This window comes from Hordeum vulgare, chromosome 6H (assembly GCF_904849725.1).
Source record: "Hordeum vulgare subsp. vulgare chromosome 6H, MorexV3_pseudomolecules_assembly, whole genome shotgun sequence".
Taxonomy (NCBI): domain Eukaryota; kingdom Viridiplantae; phylum Streptophyta; class Magnoliopsida; order Poales; family Poaceae; genus Hordeum; species Hordeum vulgare.
This window is the reverse complement of record NC_058523.1, coordinates 16,958,758-16,982,595: the sequence shown is the minus strand read 5'-3', so window position 1 is coordinate 16,982,595 and position 23,838 is coordinate 16,958,758. Positions and strand designations below refer to the sequence as shown.

At 44.7% G+C, this 23,838-nt stretch overlaps 2 non-coding genes across 2 annotated transcripts; both read right to left on the bottom strand.

Annotated features, from left to right (window-relative positions):
* Positions 1–2,347: 2,347 nt before the first annotated feature.
* Positions 2,348–2,420, bottom strand: TRNAA-CGC. The gene has a single exon. It is a non-coding gene; the product is annotated as a tRNA-Ala (tRNA).
* A 12,219-nt stretch (positions 2,421–14,639) lies between these two features.
* Positions 14,640–14,712, bottom strand: TRNAA-CGC. Its single transcript has one exon. It is a non-coding gene; the product is annotated as a tRNA-Ala (tRNA).
* Positions 14,713–23,838: the final 9,126 nt, after the last annotated feature.

Below are 23,838 nucleotides of genomic sequence, written 5' to 3'. Positions count from 1 at the left end.
ATTTCTTATATGCATGATTTCGTATCCTTGTAATTCTCTTCGAGTTATGGGTTTCGTTTGGCCAACTTGATCTATAATTCTTGCAATGGGAGAAGTGCTTGGTTTTGGGTTCATACCGTGCGGTGTCCTCACCTAGTGACAGGAGGGGTAGCGAGGCACGCATCGTGTTGTTGCCATCACGGGTAAAAAGATGGGGTTTATATCATATTGCATGAATTTATCCCTCTACATCATGTCATCGTGCTTAAGGCGTTACTCTGTTTGTTATGAACTTAATACACTAGATGCATGCTGGATAGCGGTCGATGCGTGGAGTAATAGTAGTAGATGCAGAAAGTATCGGTCTACTTGTCTCGGACGTGATGCCTATATGTATGATCATTGCCTTAGATATCACATGACTTTGCGCGATTCTATCAATTGCTCGACAGTAATTCGTTCACCCATCGTAATACTTGCTTTCATGAGAGAAGCCTCTAGTGAACACTATGGCCCCAGGTCTATTTTACACATTATATATTCAGATCTACATACAAAAATACCAAAAATACCTTGCTGCACTTTTATTTATATTTACCTATTATCACTATCGGATCTCACTTTGCAAGTAATCGTAAAGGGATTGACAACTCCTTTATCGCGTTGGGTGCAAGTTTGTTTATTTTTGCGCAGGTGCCTTGGTGTCTCATCTTGATACTTCTACTGGATTGATAACTTGGTTCTTAAACTGAGAGAAATACTTATCTCTACTTTGGTGCATCACCCTTTCCTCTTTAAGGGAAAACCAACGCAAGCTCAGGAAGTAGCACCGGACGCCCCGGATGTGGTGCTCTAGTACGCGGACGACACTCTGATTGTCATGCGAGCGTGCGTTGACGGCGCAGCCCGTCTTCGTCAAATCCTGAACTAGTTTGCGGAGGCCACGGGGCTGGTGATCAACTTCACCAAAATCACCCTAGTCCCAATACATGTCGAGGATGTGGTGCGAAGGCTTGTGGTGGCGGCGCTGGGGTGCACGGAAGGGTTTTTTCTGCAGACCTACCTCGGGCTACCCGTGTCGTGGGAGAAGCTTCGCTTCGCGGACTTCCTGCCCATGATCGCGAAGGTGGACAAATATCTCGTTGGGTGGGCGACGCGTCTCCTGTCGCCTACCGGGCGCCTGGTTCTCATTGACGTTGTGCTTGACACCCTTCCCACCTACGCCATGGCCGCCCTGCTCTTGCCGTCGGCGTTCCTTCATGCCCTGCACGGCCTGCGACGTTCCTTCCTGTGGAACATGGCGGAGCGCGCCTTGGGGGGGGGGGGGGGGGGGGGGGGGCTGCTCCCCCTCTACCGCGGACTCTGCGCAATGGATGTCGGGGACGGGCGGACATGCTCCTTTTGGCAGGACTGTGCTCATGCTTCGGGAGGAGGACGTGCACATGCTGCGATCAAATGGTTTCCTAAAAGGAGAACTATATGACAAGCATATTCTTAAATTCTTCAACGGACTGCCCAACAAATGTCCCCCGGTCTCCGCTACTTTAAAATCTTGAGGGTATCCAAGATTGCAAGCGAAGGACGTTCCTACAGACTAAATATATGTTGGTTATAATAGTTCACAGTGTTTGTTGCAATGATTGTATTGATCCATGTTGCGAACATCATTTCCATGTTGATTTCTATGTTTTGCTTAGTAAAGAAGGATTGCCCCCGGCCTCTTTATCAAAATGATCCATGCGGCCATATTATTAATCAAAATACCCACCAAGTACAAAGTATGATACATGAACTCAAAAAAAGAACATTGACATAACCGACAAAAATAGAACTAGATGACTATACACCTATCATACTGTTAGACCGCCATCAAACCGGTTGTAGGTGTAACGTGCTGTCATCTCCTAACGGCATGCTGATTTCTATGTTGTGTTCAGCTTTCTCGACATAACGGGTTCACAAGCTTGCACTACTGGAATCGCTGCGCATGCCGAGTTCCCAAGGTTTGTCGAGTTTCTTTTATCAAGAGCTCGGCAATGAAAGTACTCCGCCGGGTATGAAGGTAGAAGAACTCGGTAATGCAAAATAATCCGGTAGACATAATTTTTTAATAAAGAATGTTAGTCGACAAAAAGCACTCGGCAAAGAACTGACCCTTCCTTTCCTTCGGCTTATAAAAGATAGATCACGAGCATGATATTGGGCTTGGCGTTAACCTCTAGTGCGTAGAAGTCGTCCTGACGCTCCAACTCAGCATCCTTCTCCATTTGGCGATCACATCAGATCTCTGCGAGCAAAACAGCGAGCCGCCGCGCGACTGAATGAAAATGGAAGAAAACATTGTTCAGCAGGCCAAAAAAAAAGAGTATGGAGGTGCGGGGAATCGAACCCCGTGCCTCTCGCATGCGAAGCGAGCGCTCTACCATATGAGCTACACCCCCAAATCAATGTCTGCATAGGGAAGTGAGCCATGATAATCCGTAACGGCGCCGTTGGCCTGTTGTTTCAGAGTCCGAAAACCTCCGACAGTTACGACACCACCGAGAACTGCGGTCAAGAGCTCCGAAATCATATCCGACAACTGCGGTACACTATATACGGCGGCGATGCTCCGAGGGATGACTGTACGGCGGTGCCGCCAACGCCGCCTCGATCATCATCGAGGTACATGTGCGATGCTGGAGAACGTACGTACGTATCCTCGCTCCAGACCCAGCCTAGTGCTATCCGTGACGCCAAAACACCAGCAATATGAGTTCTCTTCTCCTCCTCTATCCCTTGCTGGCTAGGGTAAAATTTCCCCTGTACTCCCTCCGTCCGCTAAAGACTGCACGTTTAGTGATTTACACATAGATCAAGGAAAGAGCTGACTTTGCTCCCATGACCTAATTAACACAGAACATTGAAAGACACATGTGTGCATGCAACCAGTGAAAAAAGACCATTAAATGAATATTGGTTGCATGCAGTAATTAAGGCAGAAATCAAAGGGGCTAAAATGAGCATGCGACCAATAACTAGGCTACAAGTTGATGCATGAGTCAATTAAGGACAGCTGGATAAAATACAATATGCATTGGGGTTGTAGATTAACACTCTTTCTTGGACAATTTATAAATACTAGATGTCCAGTCTTTTCCGGACGGAGGGAGTAGGCTTTGTCAACGAGTCCGTAGATTCGTCTCCTTTTTTTGCCTGCCATTCCAATGGCTGGTGACGATGAGGGGAATCCTGATGCATCCGCTCTGGTTAATATAGTTTATCTTAAGATTTTGTTAGTTCTCGTCGGAGGGGCGCTTCTTTTTCGAGTTTGCTTTCCGGGTTTCAATCCTTCTTCACTTGGTCCATCTGGATATAATCAACGGAACTTCGGCGTAAATTCCTGTCGCCTACTTGGAACGGTGGGGTTAGGGTTCCTCGTCATGTGGCGCGATTTAGTGTCAGGTGCTTCAGATCTATTCAATGGTTCAACGATGATGCATGACTGCAGCTCCAGGGTGTTGGTTCTTAGGACATGTGTACGAAGGCTTCACAGTTGTCATCGATAAGGTCAAGCCAGCTATGGTAGGGGAGCGGCGACAGAGACACGTCGGTGGCTCGTCTGACGGCGGTAGTGATTGTTTGGAGGTCTCGGAATCTCGATTTAATTTTTATTATGTTTGTGGGGGAGGGGGGGGGGGGGTTGTACTTTTGGTGAACTTTGATAATAGGTTTGGATCCTTTTTGCAAAAATAAAAAACACTGGCATGACAAAGCCAAAAACATCATCGGGCGGGCAATAAGGCGTGCACAGACGGCATGGATCTTCTTGACGAGGATGGGACAAGGACAATATGTTGATCATCAGTCCTTTTACACGCGCTGTTACCCATTATATCGGTGACAGCTCGCTGCAAGAACGTGGAGAGATGCGGTATGCACATGTTGGCATGAGCTGCAAAGTGGTCACATTCATGTAGAATTTACTCCCAACTAGCTAGTACTCTGGACACTAGTGTGTGAACCATATTTTACTTTCTTTTTTGAGGGAGTGAACCATATTTTAGTTAGCAAAGTGTAACAATACTATAATACTCCCTCCGTCCTAAAATAAGTGTCTCAACTTTATACTAGCTCTAGTATAAAGTTATACTAAGTTTGAGACAGTTATTTTGGGACGGAGGGAGTAGGTAATAGCAATAGCAATATTAGACAGGTAGCTAGGGGTGCATACAGAATGAACTTCCCATGTGAGCTGCTCTGGACTGTAGTATGAGCCATATTTTAGTTAGTTAATTAGTACTATTACCACTTAATGACTAATAGCAACATGAATATTAGATAGGTACGTACGTAGCTAGCCATCACGGCAAGAGCAACCCGGCTATATAATGTATGTTCGAGCTGCAGGTCTTAAGTACTGAGTTGTAGTGTAGTACTAGCTACTAAGAAAGGAGAAGAAGTTTGAAAAACAAAGTTGTAGTAGATGGAAGAGATTACAGATTTATCTGATAATTCTAGCTCTAGCCACGGTCACAGTGGCAAGACCATGGAGACTGTGGAGCATAGAGAAGATGGTGGGATGCCTGAGGCGATACGCCTACTTGTACATGAGTTTGTGGCAGAATCCCTCGAGGTGGAAATGAAGATCCATAAGCTCCCTGCAAGCTTGGCTGATATTGGAGATCAGTTCGTCATGCCGATGGCTCTCGCAATTGGCCCTTACCACCACGGCTTGGCCCGCCTCCAGGGGATGGAGAAGGCCAAGCGCGTGGCTACTTACACCCTCTCCAGGGATTCGGACCATCCATATGGGGAGATGTTTGGGCGGGTCCTCGCCCGTCGCGGATCAGGCCCGCCGCTGATGCGGTGTCACGTAGCCTGCATGAGTTTGCAGAAAGAGAATGGATTTTCAGCTCCCGGGTGCCTAGGCACCTTCTATGAACAGTAAAATCAAAAGAAATAGAAAACAAAATAAGAAAAATCTGAAACTTTGCAGCATCAAAGATGATGAAAGTTTGTAGGTGTTTGAAGTTTTCATGCCAAAAAACTATTCGAGGAGCTCTACACACGAAAAATATTTCAATGCTTCAAGTTTTGAGCACTTTTTAGCTGTAATCTAAAACTTGTTTGTACATCTTTCTCTACATGATATTTTGACATGAAAACTTATAGGAACCTACAAAGTTTGATCATCGTTGATGCTGCAAAGTTTCAGATTTTTTTGATTTTGTTTTCTACTTTTTTGATTTTACTGTTCATAGAGGGTGCCTAGGCACCCGGGAGCTATCACACCTTTCTCTTTGCAGAAATGATGTTTCATGATGCCTGCTTCTTGCTGCAGTATATGAAATCGTGTTCACGCAAAGAAAAAGAAGAAGAAGAAGAAGGTGCGGCCTTTATGTCTCCGCTGCAACGTTTCCTCCTCTCCAACAAAGCTTGCATTGATAATGACATCATGCTGCTGGAAAACCAGCTCCCCTGGTTGGTCATTGAAGCTCTGATGCCCGTCGCTCAAGTAGACGTGGGCGCGTTCATTCGAAATATGAAGAATTCAATGGGGCAAAAGTCTTTGTCTTCCGATAATAACTTTTGCTTTGGGCCACATATTCTCTTCTTCCTCGTAACCCGCAAAATAATGTGGGAAGTAGTGCCGTTGGGACCACCGCTTGGAGGCGTGGCAGCAGCTATTAGCGCCACGGAACTTGAAGAAATCGGCATCAAGCTGGAACATAGTGAAACTGCTAGCATTGGTGATATGGAAGTCCGGAGAGGAATCTTTTCCGACGAGCTGTTCCTGTCGCCACTAAATCTGGACCGCACAAGGGCATCCTGGCTTGCCAATATGGTGGCTTTTCAAGTATGCACGGCCTTACCTGGCTCCGGGCATGATGAGGCAACTTACATCTGCTCCTACGTCGCCATCCTTGCGATGCTCATGCGTCGGGAGGAGGACGTGCACAAGCTGCGATCGGAGGGTTTCATACATGGAGAGCTATCTGACAAGCAAGTTCTCCAATTCTTCAACCGACTTTCCCAGCAAGTGACTCCTGGTCGCCGCTACTTCGAAATCTTAATCGATATCGAACATTGTAAGTTTAATAGGTGGTTGCAGATTATGGTGCGCAAGTTTCTTTCTAACAACGCTAAAGCCATCGCCACCGTGCTCTCCGTCATTGGTGTTCTTGTGGGGATCTTGAAGGCGCTCTATTCTCTCAAGCAGCACTAGCACCATAAGCTAGCTAGACGAGGCCATCCATGTTTGCCATTCGTACCAAAGATAACCGGACCATAAGCTACCATTCATCTGTGGTTAATTACAGTGGCGTGTATCATTTTATCTCTGCCTTCAACTACATTTTTGTACAATTTCTTGTATCAGAATTCCATTTGAAACATATTGTTTTATCCAGATTAAATTTACTCTATGCTGGTTGTAACGAGTCCGAGTGTCTATTGCAATGGCAGTATCAACGTGTTGCAAATTTATTTCCATGTTGTGTTTCACACGTTGGATTCTATGTTGTTATCAGTTTTCTCATCATAACTAGAACATGTCTAGACACATCCATATCTACAGACTACATGAGCATGGAAACTAATTGTTCACTAGGCAAACACAAGTCACGAGATCTCAACGCAAATCAAGCAGAGTAAAATACAATCTAGCGGGTGTGAGCGTTGTACTTCATCAGAATAAAAGAAACAATCGCTTAGATTTGCAGTTTTGCAGTTGAAAAAGAAAATTAAGAAGGGGGGGGGGGATGCAGGGTACAGCAGTGGCTCGGCGGGCGTGCACCAAAATGTCACTTTGCGCGTTCACGGTACCTACTGGTAGATCTCACGCGAGGTGCTATTGGACGCATTTTGCATCAATTAGAAGGGCCTTCGCATAGAAGTGCTGACTGGCGGGCTTTAATGGGCCGTAATTTTTTTCGCGTGCGTTGAGCTGTTTCCGTGATTGTTTTAGCACATATTTGGGCGCTTTTACCGTTCAAACTGTTTGTACTGTTCTTGCTGTTCTTTCCAAGTGTTTTCTGAACTGATTCAACTAATTTTTGAGCTCTAAAACAAGATGAAATTTCACTATTTTGGAAAAGTGCTGCTTCAAAAACATTTATAAGGTAACTGTGATGGTTTCTACAACAGTTGTAGAAGTAAAAGTAGTTTATTCTACAATTAAATCGGCAGGAAAATAATTTTTAATTAACCTTAAGAACATTTTTTGAAAAATACAAACAAAATTTTGAGTAATTTAACTAATTTTATGAACACGATTATTTTTCACAAACGCAATTATTTTTATTAAAACGAACAGGTGTTTAATTTCCCAATCATTTCTTTAAAACATGAACATTTTTTAAAATGGAGAACAAATTTGTAAGCGAAAAGCAGGAACAATGTTTTAAAGAACGAACATTTTTAGAATCTTGACAACCAAATTTGAAACCGAGAACAATTTTAAAAAATCCTGAACAAATTTGGAAGCACGAACAATTTTTTTAAACATGAACATTTTTTGAATCTTGAGAACAAATTTTGAAAAGGCATACAATTTTGAAAATTCCTGAACAAATTTGGAAGCGCGGTCATTTTTTGAAGCTTGAGAACAAGTTTTCAAATGGAAAATAATTTTTTTAAATTCCTGAAACTTAATCAGCTGTTGTATTTACAAACAAAAATTCTAAATGGAAATATTTTTCAAATTAATCAGTTGATGTATTTCTGAAACTTAATCAGCTGTTCTATTTGCGAATTTGTGAACAAAATTTCAAAATGAGAACATTTTTTCAAATTCCAGAACATTGTTTCAAATTCAGGAACACTTTTTCAAATTCCAGAGCATTTGTTTCAAATTCTAGAACATTTTTCAAACTGCAGAACATTTTATGAAAAACTAGAACATTTTTTCAAATTCCGAAACATTTTTTAAAACATAAACAGAAAAATTCTGAACATTTCTTGAAATGCCGAAAAAATTTCTCGATTCCGGAACATTTTTTCAAATTTTGAAATATTTTTCAAATTCTGAAACATTGTTTCAAATTCCGGAACATGGTTTCAAATTCAGAAACAATTTTTTGAAATTGCGGAACATTTTTTGAAAATCGAGAACATTTTTGAAACAGAAACAGAAAAGTATAAAAAAAACCGGTTTAGGAAACCTTCTAGGAGTTTACCAAAACCAAGAAAACCCGGCTCATTCCCAAACGCTAGCTGGGTGCGCCTGTGCGAAGCCTTGACAGGGCGACACAGAGAGCGTCAAATAGGGATTTCCAGATCTCACACCATTGATTTTTGTTTTGTGATTCGTGCTAGCTATGGCCCACAAACATGTATGTTCTTTGTGTTGGTTTCTCCTTTTCTGGTATTATTTGTTAGTCTGTTAGTTTGATGGACCCCATAGTACTACTTTTTATATGCATGTGGACATCACTTCTCTCTCTCCCAAAGAAATCCATATACTTTATTTTATCCAAGACAATTTAAATCACCCATATCTTCTAAACTACAATCTCCTTTTTGAAACTTTTTATATATTTCAATTTCTGGGCAAAGACCTTTAGAACAAGATCAATCTTGGATACATTTTGACTAGCTTGAAAAAAAGTGAAATATGTTATTCTGAAATGTCAATTTGTGAAATTGATGTTTGAAAATGTGTAACAGTTTATTTCAAAGGAGTGAAATATGTTATTTCAAACATGTGCAATTGAAATAGATTTGACTTGTTTGAAGTGGAAAGTGAAATGTAATGTGAACATGTGAAATTGATTTTTTCCAAATCTGTAACAGTTTATTTCAAAAGAGTGACATGTATTTTTTTTTTAATGTGCAATTGCAATAGATGTGATTTTTGTGAAACAAGCCAGTGAAAAGTGAAATGTAATGTCAACATGGGAAATTGGTTTTTGGTAATGTGTAACAATTTATTTCAAATGAGTGAAATATGTTATTTAAAAAAAATTGAACTAGCACTAGTAGAAAACAGGCTTTTGGTCTTGACCAGATCGGAGCATTAGTCTCGGTCGCGTTACTAATGTGAGCATTAGTCCCGGTTCGAACCACTAGAACGTCGGTCGGACCTCGGCAGGCATCAGTCCCGGTTCAACTTGGACCTTTAGTCCGGGTTCGAGACACCAACCAAGATTAAAGAGGTTGTTGCGCTTTAGTCCGAGTTAGTGTGTGGAACTGGAACTAAAGGGTAGGCTTTTAGTCCCGGTTTTAGACTCAAACTAGGACTTGCCTATATATACCCCCCCCCATCTCCTTTGTTTTTTGGCCGTGGAAGGGTAGAAGGTGTGTGCCACTCTCTTCTCACCTCTTACGCACATGAGGTGTTTGATGAAATGCCCGAGCCACACTTAAGCTTTTTCCTCTCCAATCTACATTTTCCTCAAGATTTGTGTAGGTTTGACGGTGCATCAACTACAAAAGTTTTCTAAAAGGTTAGCAACTTCATCCTTTTATCTCTCACTGCTAGTTTAGCTCATTTCAAATGCTCTTAAAGTAGAGTGGTTTGTGCGTTTTAGTGGAGGAGTGTATGTGGGAGTTCATTTGAGCAGGGCCGGTCCATACATATTCAGGGCATGGGGCGAGACGACAAATGGGGCCCTTGTATACAAATAAAAATTAAGAATATATTATATTTCGAAAGCAATTATGTACATAGCATAGATTGATGATCGAGAAAACTACATCATAATAGTATGGAAATAATATAGTTCTACAAAAGAGCGTTCTTTTAAGTTGCACAAAGGGACTATCATCTTGCTCTTCTAAGTATGAAAACATTGTCAAAACTGATAACAACTTAAACCATTTATGTTTTTTTCACTTTCTTTTCTCACAAATAAACATTTGTTAGAACACATGTCACCAAATAATTGCATAAAAATTGTTAATACATGGAACAAAAGCATTTGGGTATGGGCATATGGCTTGATGTGGAATTGTCGATGTAGTTTTCCTGGATCCAATGAAGGTTGAAAGAACAGACCAACAAAAGAGTAGGAACTAGGAAGAGAAGAATTAAAGATGTCAGGTGGAGCAATCAGAAGCAGAGAGGCGGGTTGTTTAACAGTGAATGAAAAGAATACCCGATTATGCTAAGGAGGGAGACGTACCATCTCTGATGTGGTGATGCCTCAAACGTCTATTGATGGGGAACACTGAGGATGCTATGAGAGGTGATTGGGGAAGGGAATAGCACCATCGATCTCCATTAATGGATGCACGGGAGCACCATCTCGAATTTGGAAGTGAACGGGAGCGACGACGCTATTCTCCAGGATTGGAGAATTTGGGGGTGGAGCGGAGGAGGCAAGATTTTTTAGGAGCCGAGGAGGCGAGATGACCATAGGTGATCGATGGAGTGCTGCAGCAGCATAGTGAACTAGGGACCGATTCTTTGGGTTCGAAAAAGCTAGCCATGTTGTGGGTTTGTGACTTTTTTCTTCCTCCTATTTTTCTGGATCTAAATAAAAAATATACTAATATATATATGTAATACTACCGAGGACGGGGCCCCCTCCCTCCCAGGGGCCCAGGGCGGCCGCCCCGTTGCCCCTGCCTATGGGCCGGCCCTGCATTTGATTTAGATGCACAATCTGAGCTCAAATTAACTTCTTAGATGTGATTTTTGTGAAACAAGCCGGTAAGAAGTAAAATGTAATGTCAACATGTGAAACTGATTATTTGAAAATGTGTAACAGTTTATTTTAAAAGAGTGAAATGTGTTATCTCAAACATATGCAATTGAAATAGATGTGATTTTTGTGAAATAAGGTAATGCAAAGTGAAATGTAGCTTCTGAAATTGAAAACAATATATGAAACTGAACTATCAACTTGTGAAACTGATTGAAATCATTTTATTCAAAATATTGGTATAGAGTGAAATATGTGAAATATGTTTCATGAACTTTAAACTCATTTAGAAAGTATCCAAAATGGGTCTTGTTTTGAAGGTCTTTGCGACATGACTTCAAATATATATATATATATATATATATATATATATATATATATATATATATATATATATATATATATATATATATATATATATATATAAATTAAAATTGGCACATTGGTTCAAAAGTTATGAGTCACTCAAAATGATATGAGGAAAATAAATGTAAGTCTTTAGTTGGACAAACAATGCTTTGCACATGCAGTGCGACTCTCTCACGTTCTCACGTGATAAAAAGCTAAGGGTATCTCCACCCGCGCCCCTAGAACCTTGTCTTTCGCCAGATTGGGCCAAAATTGGCATCGGTGGACCCAGGCCGAACCCAGCGCTAGGGTCGCCTCGGGTGTCGGATGAAGCAAAAAGTCACGTGGGGCCGCACTATCGGTCACACTATCCGATTTTCCCGTCAATTCTGTCTTTTCTCTCCCTTTCCCTTCCCATCATCCACACACCCCCCGTCATTCCTGCCATTCTATCCATCTTTCTCTTCCCTGAAATGTCGTCGAAGAAGTACGTTCCCACTCGCCAAGTCATCGGAACATCCATACCAAAGGTGAGGAAGCCGAGGACGCCGATGCCAAGGCCCGCGGGCTGGACGAACGCCCGATGGAAGGCCGACGTTGATCGGCTGGCGGCGGAACAGCCTAATCCTAAAGAGAGCCAGGGATGCGGCTGCGGCGGCAGAGCAGGAGGCGTTGTCTCGCTCAGCCATGGTGAATGAGCGGACGATCTTTCTGCCTCAACGGGCGGGCCCGTTTACACATCGCGTGTGGAGCAGCTAGCTTAGCGTCACGTCGCCGACCTACTTGCCATCGACCAACTTCCAGTTGCCAGGCTGGGGCTACGCGCCCTCCTCGCCGGAATATATCGACGAAGACGCTCTCGGCAGCCTCAACCCCAACACCGCCTTCCCGCGCACTCCTTCCGCGTTCATCACCGACCACAACAGAATCGAGTCATGCAAGAAATGGGCGGAGGTCCGGATCTCTCTCGCCAAGGCCAAGGACGTCGTCTACAACCCGTACGCGCGTGTCTCGGGGGCTTCAGAAGGGCGGCCTGGTGGCACCAGAAATGAGAAGAAGGCGACGGACTCAGCGCCAGCTTCCGAATGGCTACAGGCGTCAGAAGAACAATGCATTGTCAACGTCAAGAGTCGCTCCGCCATGAGAGAGGAGAAGTCTCAGGACGAACGTGGCCGCGAAGAAGTGCAACATCGACCTGGCTTAATTTCCTGATGGGCGGAGGTGACAAAACGATGATGGACCCGCAGGTGAAGGCGTGGTACTTGGCGAAGTGGAACCTCATCTTGAACCTCATGCAAGGACCAACGGTGACCGCGTTGACTCCGATTGCGGCCACACCGCCATCGCCGACGACGACCATGCCAACAGCGGGCACTGCAACCCTGCCGTGTACGCCGACCTCTATAGCCCTGTAGGAGATGAGGAGCTTGCCATTTGTTGCAATGGTTGTATTGATACATGTTGCAAACTTATTTCCATGCTGATTTCTATGTTTGTTTAGAAAAGGAGGATTGTCCCCTGCCTTGCCTCTGCATAAAATGATGCATACAGCCACATTATTAATAAAGATACTCACCAAGTACAAACTATGATACATGAACTCAAAATGAGTTGAAAATAAAAGAACATTGTCACAACCGACAAAAATAGAACTAGATGAACATACACCTACCATACTGTTACACCGTTATCCAAACCGGTTGTAGGTATCACGTGCTACCGTCTCCCAATGACATGTTGATTTCTATGTTGTGCTCAGTTTTCTCGACATAATGGGTTCACAAGCTTCCACTACTGGAATTGCCGCGCATGCTGAGCTCCCAAGGTTTGTCGAGTTTCTTTTATCAAGAGCTGGGCAGGAAAGTACTCCGCTGAGTATGGAGGTTAAAGAACTCGGAAATGCAAAGTAATTTGGTAGACATATATAATTTTTTGCCCAATGCCGAGGAAAGGGGACTCGGGGACAAAAAGCAACTCGACAAAGTCTGACCTATGTTGAGTTTCACCCGGAATGTACTTGTGAATGTCTTGACCGACATATTGCATCATTGCCCAGTCGACGACTATGTGACGGCGGGTTGCCATTGCCAAGTTTCCACTAACAAAAACTCGGCAATCATTTTTTGTTTTCTTTTTGCATAAAGAATGTTAGGTGCAATGGATTATAAAAGGTAGATCAGGAGCGTGATATTCAGCTTGGCTTTAACCTCTAGGTCGTACAATTCGTCCTGACGCTCCAACTCAGCATCCTTCTCCATGTAGAGAGATATGTGAGGGAAATTGTGCTTGATGTCGCTCGGGAGGACGACTTCTACGACATATATCATGAAAAATGGAGTATCCGCAACCTGCTCCTCTTCCCGGCATAACATGGAGCCTTGGAGAACAAGATCGCCGCGCAAATCCTTGATGTAATCCATATTTCTGAATCATATGATCCGTCTTGGAGCATAGTTCTCGGCGAGGCCAAGGTGGTCGGCCGAGTCGACAATGAAACTTATGGCGCCAAAAACAAAGATTTGCCTCGACGTGTAGGCCATGCTGGCGTCAACTGGTGATCCCATTAGATCTCTGTGTTCACCATATAGGACATGCATGGGCTACCATCGTTAACGTTGTCTTCAACGCCAACCTAGAAGGGCAAGTTAGACCACACGAGATCTATATGGCCACCACTGTCAAAGTTGATTCCGACAGATCCTTCCGTAGGATATTGCGATAAGATGAGTAGATCAGAGGAAAAACAGGAGATAATATTTTCCTAGGTTCAGGTCCTCCTTACAAAGTAAAACCCTACTCCTACTCGTCTACATTGTGATTGGGACCGGGAATTGTAAGATCTCTATCAACTAATTCGGCCCCAACTTATATAGGATACCGGGCCCCTAGGGTTACAAGAACCTAGTCGGATACGTCGGTGGAGGGGTCATCCACAAATATGGATTCCTTGTTTTGAACATGAAGTCTTCTTGAATCTTTCTTCTACGAGGCCTGGCATGGCAGCCCTGGGCGAAAACCGACCTAGGGGGGACTCGGGCCAACAACAAGAGAGGTGAGGAACCCTTGAGTCGTAACACCATCAGAATTATTATTTTTCTGTTTGCTTTTTCGTTTTCCAAGATACATATTAAAATTATTTTAGCACACATTGGCAATTTTGTATAGAAATGAACATTTTTACATACATCTTGAAAATTTATTTGAATACATATTGTAAATTTAATAAAAATACGTAGTGAACATTTTAAACACGCGTTGAACATTTTTACATACATCTTGAAAATTTATTTGAATACATATTGTAAATTTAATAAAAATACGTAGTGAACATTTTAAACACGCGTTGAACATTTTTTAAAATGGCATGACATTTTTTAAGCATGCAACCATTGTGTTTAAGTGTTCGAACCTTTTAAAAAACTTCATAAACATTTGTACTATATGTTATTGGCACTTGGTTTTCCAGAACTGCTCGAACAATCGTTTACATTTCATGAACATTTTCTAAAGATGTTAGGAAACATATTCGTATAACTTGTGACCAATTTTTAATGCCATGAACAAATTGAAAATTTGTAAATATATTGTACCATCCAAGAAATGTTTTTGACATCCAAAAATGGTCACGCGTTTGCAAATGGAAAACATCATTCATCTGCAGGGCACCAAAACGAAGAAAAAGTATGGAGGTGCGGGGAATCGAACCCCGTGCCTCTCGCATGCGAAGCGAGCGCTCTACCATATGAGCTACACCCCCAAATCCATGTCTGCATAGGGAAGCGAGCCGTGATAATCCGTAACGGCGCCGTTGGCCCTGTTTTTCTTGGACTGTGTCGTCTAAGTCTTCATCAGAAGTTGAGAGTTCAAAGGCCTCCGTGCGAGCCTTGATAATCCGTGACCGCGCCGTTGGCCCTGTTGTTTTCACGACAGGCCACTGTACACGGCGGCGATTGATGCGTCGTTTCAGAGAAGAACTCCGAAATCTTATGCGGGATTTATCGATCGGTTTCGTCTTCCACGACGCCGATGGTGGAAGACGGCGGGCGATGCTGTGAGTGGTGGCTGTACGGCGCTGCCGCCTGGATCCTCGAGGCAGTACAAGTGCGATGTTGGAGAACGTGTGCTGGTTCCATTCCAGCGGAGCCTATTTCTTGTCCGTGACGCCAAACACCGGCGCGTCGTACGTCGGAGCCGGCAATCGGGAAACTACGTACGTACTCACTAGCTAGGCGATGACGTCGGTAAGGCGTACGTGGACGGACGGCGTGGAGCTTCTTCACGAGGATGGCGCAAGGACAACAGCCGCGGTCCGTGCTCAGACATGGATTCCTACCAGGTTCCTTGTTCGTACTTTGTGTTTCCTCTTAACGGACGGATAGTTTCTTATGAGCAGGCCAACTCCAATACCCGGTCCGATCGCGCTCGTTTGGGGTAAACCAGCAGATTAGACCGTCTAACACATGGGAGCAATCGGACAAATGTCCGTTTTCGATCGGTCTGTTTCTGATTCATTTTTGGTTTTAACTTTGGACCCCATTTGCGGTCGAACGAACACGCGCGGACGAGCAGGACACACGTCCTTGTCTTCCCCCTAGCCCGTCCGTCGGGGTCACACAGCCATTTTCCTCTAACACCGCCCCTTTCCCTCATCTCTCCGCCCGTCGCCCCGTCCTCCGTCCTCCACCCGCTGGCCCCGCCGGCGCTGTACGTCGGCCCCTAACAACTTCCGACAGGGTGAACCATATTTAAGCAATAGCAGCAGCAATATTAGATAGGTAGCTACGCATACATACAGCATAACTTCCAGTGAGCTGCTCTGGACGCCCGTAGTATGAAGTGTTTTCATTTTCAGTGAGATTTTAGTGAAATTCACTGAATTTCATTAATTTCAGTAGACACTGAAATATTACGTTTCAGCCAAAATATTTCAGCAATTTCAGTAGTACACTGGAAATCAAATATTTTTCAAAACATTTTCCATAAATTTCAAATACTTAATTAAACTCAAGTGAATATTTCGGCCCTTTGGCCGAAATGCAAACTGAAATTACTGAATTTCAGTGATTTCGGTTGGTGCTGAAATATTTTATAAACTGAAATTGACAAGTAACAATACAGTACAGCAATATCAATATTAATTAGATAGGTAGCTAGCCAAGCCAGCACACAGCAAGAGCAACCCGGCTATATATATCCCTGAGATGACACAGCTCTCGTTGGTTCTGCTCTTTTCCTAAGTATATATTGACTTGGTTCTAAGAAAGGAGAGGAGGAGATGGCAGATTTCTCTGATAATCCTAGCTCTAGCCACGGGCAGGCTGGCTCCACCATAGAGGCCCTGGAGCATAGAGAAGTTTTAGGGATTCCTGATGAGATAGGCAAACTTGTAGAGGAGTTTGAGGCGGAATACCTGGAGATGAGGATGAAGATCCATAGGGTGCCGGCAAGCTTGGCTGATATGGGAGACCAGTTCGGCGACCAGTTCGTCATCCCGATAGCCGTGGCCATTGGCCCTTACCACCACGGCTTGCCGCGTCTCCAGGGAATGGAGAAGGTGAAGCGCGTGGCTGCCCACACCTTGTCCAGGGACTCGGGCAAGTCGCGTGAGGACATGTATGCGCTGGTCCTCGCCGTCGCCGACAAGGCCCGCCGCCTCTACGGCGAGGATGTAGTGTCAGGTATCAGCAAAGATGAATTTGCGGGTATGATGTTTCACGATGCCTGCTTCTTGCTGCAGTATATGAAATTGTATTTATCAGAAGATGACGATGATGATGATGATGATAAAATGGAAGGAGGGGAAGAAGAAGAAGCAGCGAGCCGCTGAAACGTTTTTTCCTCTCCAACGAAGCTTGCATCAATAATGACATCATGCTGTTGGAAAATCAACTCCCCTGGTTGGTCATCGAAACTCTAAGGACCGCCACCAAAGTAGACGTGGACGGGTTCATTGGATATATGGGGAGTTCAATAGGCTATCAGTTTCTCGTGTTCAATGTCATTGACTCCATCAACTTGGCGCCATCAGACCGACCACATCTTCTTGGCCTCGTCCGACTGTATAAACAAGCAGTGCTAGTCAAACGAGCGAGTCCACGATTCTACATGTCAGTCGCACCTATTAGCGCCACGGAACTTGAAGGAAGCAGCATCAAGCTTCATTCCACGGGAGCCAAAGAGTTCAATAATATGGGAATTAGGAAAGGACTCCTCTTCGACAAGTTGTTCCTGATGCCACTGAAACTGGACCGTACAACGGCATCCTGGCTCGCCAACATGGTGGCTTTCGAAGTATGCACAGCCTCATATTCCTCCCTGGACGTTAATGATTCCTCGGTATGCTCGTACGTCGCCATTCTTGCAATGCTCATGCATCGGTAGGAGGACGTACACATGCTGCGATCAAAGGGTATTGTGCACGGAGAACTATCTGACAAGCAAATTCTCAAATTCTTCAACGGACTTGCTCAACAAATTTCCCCTGGTGTACGCTATTTCCAAATCTTGGAAGATATCGAAGACTGCCAGCAAAGGAGGTGGCTGCGGATTATGGTGTGCAAATTTGTTACTAACAACGGTAAAGCCATCGCTGTTGTGCTCTCCCTCGTTGGTGTTTTTGTGGGGATCTTCAAGGCACTCTATTCTCTCAAGGAACACTAGCACCATAAGCTAGCTAGGCTAGAGCATCCATGTTTGCCGATTGTACGAAGATCCAAGACTGCAAGGAAAGGAGGCGGTTGTTGATCGAAGTTTGTTTCCAACAACGGTAAAGCCATCTCCATCATTGGTGTTCTAGTTGGGATCTTCAAGATTCAATTCTCTCAAGCAACGCTAGCACCATAAAGCTAGCTGGACGACGCCATCCATGTTTGCCATTCATACCAAGATACCATTCATCTGTGGTTAATCGCAATGGCGTGTATCATTCTATATTTTGCCTTCAACTTCATTTTTGTACGATTTTAGTACCATGATTCCATTTGAATTGTATGTTGTTTTCATCCATCTTCAGTTTACTCTCTATATCTTTACCTAACAATAAAGAGGTTATCGCTTCCGTCGGAAAACCCACCGAGATGATTTTACAAAAAAGTCCTTACTGTTTATGACATTAAACTCGTAGTATATATTAAATATATTTTTAAATACTCATGTCTTTTAAACCGTAACTCCGAATTTAACATATTATACATGGAATTTGATTAGAAAAATATGTAGAATTTAAATATGATATTATTTTATCTGTTAAATGTTTAATAAAAATAATATCTAGGATGCAATCTTAATAAATAAGTCATTATTCGTCTTTCTTTCATACCGGTACTCATCCGGGTTGGGAATGAACACGTCAACAAAATCAGGATTAGAGATGAAACTGAAGGTCACTTGACTGATTCTTTGTACGTATTAAATCTACATGCAAGCCAGGTTAAAATAGAAGAACTGTGAAATTTTAAACTGCATTTTTGTAGGATAAGACCATCTTTATTTGTATCGTAACTATAAATTCTTAAATTATAGACATTTTTTATAAATTAAGAGCGTGTGCCGTGTGGTATTTCTTTCTCCCGTTGCAACGCATGGGCCCTTTTGCTAGCGTTGGTTTCATCATCATGCCGTGGTGATTGACCGCAGTGGTGAATCAACCCGTTTTGCTATTTGATTTCCATGTTCCATATGTTGGTTTCATCATCATGCTTTGGTAAATCTTATCAGCATCCCCAAAAAATTTTAACTGGGAATTACACATGCTAGTTGCCAATACGCGGGTGCGCAAGCCCCTGTGATATATAGCAACAGTTCCATCAAAACTGATTGCTCATTTCGTGGGGTGAGGAGTGGACACGCACAATTGACCCAAGAGGGGGGGGGGGGGGGGGGGACACAAGATATCAGCACAAATCACATGGAGTAAAATCTATACTACTAATAAACAAGCGAACATATTCTTCCCTAAACGCACCCGAAAACATGTACACAGGACATTCTAGATAAAATACCACCACACGATCCGGCCCACCTAATTAGATCTAACCGTTTACATGAAAAATAATCCACACTGTGTACGCTTAGCAATTTACGTGAGCGGACGAAACTCTGCCATCTCCCACCCGTGTGCAGCGTCTCCCACCCGACCCCCCGCCACCGCCTCGGCGTCGCGCCCTCCCTCGCTGACGTCGCGGCGGCGGTCATCTACAGGGCCAAGGCGGAGCAAGCGCGCAGGAACCATGACCGGCCGGAGCAGTCCATCGCCACCGCCTCGGCGTCGGCTGTCGGGCCCTCGCTCGGACGCCGGCCCCGCACCAGTCGCCGCCGGTCCTCGCGCCCTCCCTCGCTGACGTTGCGGCGGCGGCCGTCTACAGGGCCAAGGCGGAGGAAGTGCGCAGGAACCATGACCGGCTGGAGCAGTCCATCGCCACCGCCTCGGCGTCGGCTGTCGGGCCCTCGCTCGGATGCCGGCCCCGCACCAGTCGCCGTCGGTCCTCGCGCCCTCCCTCGCTGACGTCGCGGCGGCGGCCGTCTACAGGGCCAAGGCGGAGGAAGCGCGCAGGAACCATGACCGGCCGGAGCAGTCCATCGCCACCGCCTCGGCGTCAGCTGTCGGGCCCTCGCTCGGACGCCGGCCCCGCACCAGTCGCCGCCGGTCCTCGCGCCCTCCCTCGCTGACGTCGCGGCGGCGGCCGTCTACAGGGCCAAGGCGGAGGAAGCGCGCAGGAACCATGACCGGCCGGAGCAGTCCATCACCACCGCCTCGGCGTCGACTGTCGGGCCCTCGCTCGGACGCCGGCCCCGCACCAGTCGCCGCCGGTCCTCGCGCCCTCCCTCACTGACGTCGTGGCGGCGGCCGTCTATAGGGCCAAGGCGGAGGAAGCAAGCAGGAACCATGACCGGCCGGAGCAGTCCATCGCCCTGAGGAAATGGATCGCCACGGGAGACCCCAGGCCGTTGAGTGCCGCAAGGAGTGGATCCTGGAAGACATGGAGGCCTTGTGGCTCAGGGACATGGATCCCGACGAGGATACCTCCGACTGGCATGCCTTCGAGGCCATGAAGTTCCGCGAGTTCTGGGAATTCCTCTGGCCCAAATCCTTCGATGAATTCGAGCAGACATGTAATAAGCCAAAGCCAAATCCCCTCTCCCTTACTGGATGATCTCCATTGCTGTTGTAAGCATGTTGATTGGTTGACCAAATTTGATATCGATATGCAGCGCGTATCCCATCCATGCTTTACACGGACAAGAAGTCGGCAGGTGGTACAGCCCATCCCATAAGAACTCTGCAGGTCTTTTCAGTCAAAGTTGCAGGATTACAAGATGGATTGCGCTGGCCGCTGGAAGTGTTTGGCGTCGTTGTTGCACGAGATTATTTGGATCACAATCACAATATTATCTTTGACCGCAAAAGCGATAACTGCCAAACAATCGACAAGGAGGTCCGCATTCACTTCCATGAACACTATTTGGTCTGATCTTTTCAGCTGCTTTATAAAATGTGATGACGTCAATAAACATACGGTCAAATTATATTAGGATGGTTCCTAATGTATCCGCCATTTAGGTTATATTTGAAATTTACTGATGTACCATTTTGCCTTGATTCTTGTAGTTTCTTAATTGTTTGACCAATGTTGTTTTGAATGTACTGGTTAACTATTTCAACGGGCAAATGGATAGTTATGATATTATGGTTTTCTTTGAAACTTATATTCATTTTGCTTTGAAACTTCTATTTTTCTATTACGAAATTAGTAGTAGAAGCAACAAGGTGGTGTTTGTCCGTAGAGCCCTACAAATTGTTTCAAGTCCAAAAGATATCACCATGGAGAAAAAATGATTAATAACATGGTAGAGAAAGAATTATTAGAGCATGTATGTGTTCTAAGGGGACCATTGATTTTATTTCATTCGGCTGGTATGCAAGTACATTATTCAAAAAGGAAATAAAGGACTGATAGTTTTAGCATTTCTTCTCCCTATCTTCGTGTACTCATGTTAGTTCAGCTCAAGATTTTAGTTGTAAGGTTGCTACAATACCGAGTGAACTGAATAAATAAACCATTAGTTAGTTCAACATTTGTTGCTCATCTTATTATCGTTCTTCTGTTGTGTATGCAACACTAACGTTGTTTTATGATGTATATAGTGTTGGAATTATGCCCTAGAGGTAATAACGAATATAGTTATTATTATAATTCCTGTATCAAGGTGATCGTTTATTATCCATGCTATAATTGTATTGAATGAAGACTCATTTACATGTGTGGATACATAGACAAAACACCGTCCCTAGCAAGCCTCTAGTTGGCTAGCCAGTTGATCAAAGATAGTCAGTGTCTTCTGATTATGAACAAGGTGTTGTTGCTTGATAACTGGATCACGTCATTAGGAGAATCACGTGATGGACTAGACCCAAACTAATAGACGTAGCATGTTGATCGTGTCATTTTATTGCTACTGTTTTCTGCGTGTCAAGTATTTATTCCTATGACCATGAGATCATATAACTCACTGACACCGGAGGAATGCTTTGTGTGTATCAAACGTCGCAACGTAACTGGGTGACTATAAAGATGCTCTACAGGTATCTCCGAAGGTGTTAGTTGAGTTAGTATGGATCAAGACTGGGATTTGTCACTCCGTGTGACGGAGAGGTATCTCGGGGCCCACTCGGTAATACAACATCACACACAAGCCTTGCAAGCAATGTAACTTAGTGTAAGTTGCGGGATCTTGTATTACGGAACGAGTAAAGAGACTTGCCGATAAACGAGATTGAAATAAGTATACGGATACTAACGATCGAATCTCGGGCAAGTAACATACCGAAGGACAAAGGGAATGACATACGGGATTATATGAATCCTTGGCACTGAGGTTCAAACGATAAGATCTTCGTAGAATATGTAGGATCCAATATGGGCATCCAGGTCCCGCTATTGGATATTGACCGAGGAGTCTCTCGGGTCATGTCTACATAGTTCTCGAACCCGCAGGGTCTGCACACTTAAGGTTCGACGTTGTTTTATGCGTATTTGAGTTATATGGTTGGTTACCGAATGTTGTTCGGAGTCCCGGATGAGATCACGGACGTCACGAGGGTTTCCGGAATGGTCCGGAAACGAAGATTGATATATAGGATGACCTCATTTGATTACCGGAAGGTTTTCGGAGTTACCGGGAATGTACCGGGAATGACGAATGGGTTCCGGGAGTTCACCGGGGGTGGGGGGCAACCCAAAGGGCTCTATGCGCCAAGAAGAGAAAAATCAAGAGAAAAGAAGAAAAAAAAGAGGAGGTGGGAAGGAAGGGGGACTCCCTCCCACCAAACCAAGTCCAACTCGGTTTGGGGGGAGTCCTCCCCCCTTGGACTCGGCCGACCCCCTTGGGGCTCCTTGAGCCCCAAGGCAAGGTCCCCTCCCTCCCACCTATATATACGGAGGTTTTAGGGCTGATTTGAGACAACTTTTCCATAGCAGCCCGACCACATACCTCCACGGTTTTTCCTCTAGATCGCGTTTCTGCGGAGCTCGGGCGGAGCCCTGCTGAGACAAGGTCATCACCAACCTCCGGAGCGCCGTCACGCTGTCGGAGAACTCTTCTACCTCTCCGTCTCTCTTGCTGGATCAAGAAGGCCGAGATCATCGTCGAGCTGTACGTGTGCTGAACGCGGAGGTGCCGTCCGTTCGGTACTAGATCGTGGGACTGATCGCGGGATTGTTCGCGGGGCGGATCGAGGGACGTGAGGACGTTCCACTACATCAACCACATTCACTAACGCTTCTGCTGTACGATCTACAAGGGTACGTAGATCACTCATCCCCTCTCGTAGATGGACATCACCATGATAGGTCTTCGTGCGCGTAGGAAAATTTGTGTTTCCCATGCGACGTTCCCCTCCAGTGGCATCATGAGCTAGGTTCATGCGTAGATGTCTTCTCGAGTAGAACACAAAAAATTTTTGTGGGCGGTGATGTGCGTTTTGCTGCCCTCCTTAGTCTTTTCTTGATTCCGCGGTATTGTTGGATTGAAGCGGCTTGGACCCACATTACTCGTACGCTTACGAGAGACTGGTTTCATCGTTACGAGTAACTCCGTTGCTCAAAGATGACTGGCAAGTGTCGGTTTCTCCAACTTTAGTTGAATCAGATTTGACCGAGGAGGTCCTTGGATGAGGTTAAATAGCAACTCATATATCTCCGTTGTGGTGTTTGCGTAAGTAAGATGCGTCCTACTAGATACCCTTGGTCACCACGTAAAACATGCAACAACAAGATTAGAGGACGTCTAACTTGTTTTTGCAGGGTATGCTTGTGATGTGATATGGCCAATGATATGATGTGATATATTGGATGTATGAGATGATCATGTTGTAATAGAAATATCGACTTGCACGTCGATGGTACGGCAACCGGCAGGAGCCATAGGGTTGTCTTTATACTAACGTGTGTGCTTGCAGATGCGTTTACTATTTTGCTAGGATGTAGCTTTAGTAGTAATAGCATGAGTAGCACGACAACCCCGATGGCAACACGTTGATGGAGATCATGGCGTGGCGCCAGTGGCAAGAAGATCGTGCCGGTGCTTTGGCAATGGAGATCAAGAAGCACGTGATGATGGCCATATCATGTCACTTATGAATTGCATGTGATGTTAATCCTTTCATGCACCTTATTTTGCTTAAAACGACGGTAGCATTATGAGGTGATCTCTCACTAAAATTTCAAGACGAAATTGTGTTCTCCCCGACTGTGCACCGTTGCTACAGTTCGTCGTTTCGAGACACCACGTGATGATCGGGTGTGATAGACTCAACGTTCACATACAACGGGTGCAAAACAGTTGCGCACGCGGAACACTCGGGTTAAGCTTGACGAGCCTAGCA